The sequence below is a fragment of the Bos grunniens genome, chromosome 22, assembly GCF_055505025.1.
Source record: "Bos grunniens cultivar Pamir isolate PY7600 chromosome 22, Bosgru_T2T1.0, whole genome shotgun sequence".
Classification (NCBI taxonomy): Eukaryota; Metazoa; Chordata; class Mammalia; order Artiodactyla; family Bovidae; genus Bos; species Bos grunniens.
The window spans coordinates 56,292,238-56,296,074 of NC_141186.1; the positions used below are offsets into that span (position 1 = coordinate 56,292,238).

The 3,837-nt window shown below is 48.8% G+C and overlaps 1 long non-coding RNA gene across 1 annotated transcript; it reads right to left on the bottom strand.

The window, feature by feature from the left end:
- Positions 1 to 505: 505 nt before the first annotated feature.
- Positions 506 to 3,170, bottom strand: LOC147348677 (uncharacterized). Its single transcript, XR_015151935.1, has 2 exons — positions 2,936 to 3,170; positions 506 to 720 (listed from the first exon to the last, which is right to left on the bottom strand). It is a non-coding gene; the product is annotated as an uncharacterized LOC147348677 (long non-coding RNA).
- Positions 3,171 to 3,837: the final 667 nt, after the last annotated feature.

The following is a 3,837-nucleotide window of genomic DNA, read 5'->3' on the forward strand; positions in this document are numbered from 1 at the left end:
GAGCTTTGAGGCCACAGGGACCCAGGGCCAGGGGGAGGGACGATAAGCTGGTAGGGGGGCTCATCCTGGCTAGGGCGAGCATCCTGACCCCCACAGAGGCAATCACAGGGCACCATCCTGGCAGACTTTGCAAAGGCAAGACGTGATCATTTATCGTAATATTCGACCCACGCTCCTCAGATTCCCAAACCAGTGGTTGTTGACCTTCCGGGATTGTAGACCCCTTTGAGAATTGTATGACAGCTCAAAACTCTTCCCCCAACAAAAATTAAATGCAAACTAATAAAGTGATCATCCCAAGAGCTGGCGTTTTTGGATAATTTACTATGAGTCAGTTCTCAAATTACATGATTCACATGCCGCATCTCATTCAATCTTCATGACACCAAAGACCAAGTTCGATCCCTGGTCAGGGAACTAGATCCCACGTACCGCAACTAAGTTCACATGCTGCAACTAAGACCTGGCAAGCTAAAGAAATAAAGCAAAGGGTGACATGTACGGATGATGTTAAACTTGTTATATTTAAAGGAACACACATGAGAGAAAACGGAATTCATTGGCTCATGTTACTGGAAAGGCCAAGGGTATAAGGCAGTGCTGGGTTGGGTCTCAGTCTCTCCATCGCTTGTCTGACTTCTGATCAGTGAGGATTCTCAGCCAGGTTCTTGCTCTGCACTGGCCAGGAGCTCCAGGGTAACCTCCTACCAGTTCAGCAACCTGTGAGGGGAAAAAGAGCCTCCAGACAAATGTCCCCACCGAAGCTCCGAAGCCGGCTCTCATCAGCTGGGCATGGCCCATCCCTGAGTCGATCGGACACTGTTGAGGGCGGTGAGAAGGTGGTCCTCGGGGTCTGGCTCACAACTGAGGAGTAAGGAGCCCTCTCCTGGCTGTGTGATCCAGCAAAAGCGCTGTGTCTCTCTGTGCAGAAATGTACTTATCATGGGAAACTTACACTGATGCCATCAAACCCAACCCCACCTCCCCCCGCTCCTCCCCGCCCCAGGGGGCATGCTGCTTGGAAGCAGAGTGCAGAGGCCTGGCCAGGAGCTCAGATCTGGAGCCTGGAGGCCTGGGCTGGCAATTGGACTCCGCCCTGTTCTGAATATGTGGCCTCGGGTAAGAGACTGAACCGCTCTGTGCCTCAGTTTCCCCGTGTGGATAGTTGTAATAGTTACCTCCTGGCTATGAAGACTAAATAGTTCAAAATACATAAAGCCCTTACAAGAATATGTAGCACACAGGACTGCTAAGTCCAGCTCTTCTTAGGATAGTGTGTGTGTGTATTTGTTTCAATCAAGTTTCTCTCAGCACCCCTTTAGGTACTTAAAAGTTATTGAGACCCCCCTCAAAGAACTTTGGATTGTATCTATTGATGTTTCCTGTATGAGAAATCCAAGTGAGAATATTTTAAAACAACTAATACATAGTGTGTTAACTAAAATATTTTTAAGGAAATAATAGAGTTTCCAAAACAAAACAAAAAATTTCATGAGAGAAGTGGCATTGGTGTACAATTTTACAAATTTTTTCATTGTCCGACTTAATGGAAGGCAACTAGATTCTCTTATCTGCTTTTGTGTTTACTCACCAGATTAAATTTTGACGGAAACACATGAAGACAACCTGGCCTCACACAGATGCACAGCTAGGAAAGTGGAAACTTTGTGGATCCCCTTAAAGGGTTTTAGGACCTGAGGGGTCGTCCGAGCCCCATCACCTAAGAGCCAGCACTCCATCCATAGCTGTTCAACCGGGAAACAGACTGGCTGGAAAAAGATGTGAGGCAAATCGCTTGACCTCTCTGAGCCTCAGTTTTCTCCTTAAGAAAGCTGAATGTCCTGCTTCCTGTGAGGTGCTTAGAGCAGTTCCAGGCACACAGTTCAGCTTAGTTCAGTCGCTCAGTTCTGTCTGACTCTTTGTGACCCCATGGACTGCAGCACACCAGGCTTCCCTGTCCATCACCAACTCCCGGAGCCTACTCAAACTCACGTCCGTTGCGTCAGTGATGCCACCCAACCATCTCATCCTCTGTCGTCCCCTTCTCCTCCTGCCTTCAATCTTTCCCAGCATCAGGGTCTTTTTCAGTGAGTAGGTTCTTTGCATCAGATGGCCAAAGTATTGAAGTTTCAGCTTCAGTATCAGTCTTTCCAATGAATATTCAGGACTGATTTCCTTGAGGATTGACTGGTTGGATCTCCTTGCAGTCCAAGGGACTCTCAAGAGTGTTCTTCAACACCACAGTTCGAAAGCACCAATTCTTCGGCGCTCAATTAAAGAGTTCAATTAACACTGACTATTATGATTATTAAACTGTGGTGTTGGAGAAGACTCTTGAGAGTCCCTTGGACTGCAAGCAGATCCAACCAGTTAATCCTCAAGGAAATCAATGCTGAATATTCATCGGAAGGACTGATGCTGAAGCTGAAGCTCCAATACTTTGGCCACCTGATGCAAAGAGCCGACTCATAGGAAAAGACCCTGATGCTGGGAAAGATTTAGAGCAGGAGAAGAGGGCGATAGACAAAGAGCTGGTTGGATGGCATCACGGACTCAATGGACTTGAGTTTGAGCAAACTCAGAGAGATGGTGAAGGACAGGGAAGCCTGGCATGCTGCAGTCCGTGGGGTCGCAAAGAGTCGGACATGATTTAGCGACTGAACAACAATAACAGTTGTGATTATTAGAGCCTGGCACTAGCAGGGGGTCCCTTTTTTCTTTAGGTTGGGTGTCTCCTTGGAGACAATGTTTATCCTCCCAAGGATGGCCTGGGCCTCCGTGTTCTCCAGGGTCACCCAGAGACCCCACACTCCTCCTAGGGGAGACTGGGTTGAGCCTGGCATGTGTCCTGTGCCGTCTCTGGCTACCGGCCTAATGCGGCCACCCCCCGACATGTGCCTGCCTGCCTCTGTCTGGCACCTTGGACGGGGTGTACCTGCGTCTGTGCCGGGAAGCTCGCCTCCTCAGCAGCTGGCAATTAGGAATTCACTCTCCTCCATGGACAGGGTCTAATCAGCCTGCCGATAATCAACAGCCCCAGAACATGGCTGCAATTCAGGAAAGATGATCCCCGAAGACTAGAGCCACTTAAATCCTGGCATTGACCACAGGTCCCCTTGGTAACCTGTAACTCTCAGCGCAGTTTAGCCACTGAGCTAATTGATGTTCTCCAAGGCAGTCAGCTCAAACCCGGGTGATCGAAATGGGCTCTAATTGCCAACATCCTTCAGGTTAGAAGCCCCACGTGTTCCCCCACCCCACCCCACTCCCCAAGAGGCCCGAGCAGGAACTGAGTCTCTTGGCAAAGCGGTCCTCTGATTGCATCTAATTAATCGAAATAAGGTTCGCAGAAGAAATTAATTCAAGAACATATATCAGAGGAAGTCATGACATGGGGATGGTTCACAGCAAAGCAGGTCAGACAGCTTCGCTGGAGTCTGTGAGAGGCAGCTCCTTGAAGGGATGTTCCCCAGCTTTAAAAAATATATATATATATATATATTTATTTATTTATTTATTTTTGGCTGTGCTGGGTCTTCGTTGCTCTGTGGGCTTTTCTCTAGTTGCGGTGGGCAGGCTTCTCCTTGCGGTGGCTTCTCTTGCTGCGGAGCAGGGGCTCCCAGACTCTAGAGCACAGGCTCAGTAGTGCGGCGTATGGACTTAGCTGCATGGGGGATCTTCCGGGATCAGGGATCGAACCCGAGTCTCCTGAATTGGTAGGTGGATATTTTACCACTGAGCCACCAAGGAAGTCCTGTTCCTCCGCTTTTAAAGCTTCATACATGAGGATGGCAGGGGTTGAAAGGAAAAACCACTGGCCTTGAAGTCTTTAGAACT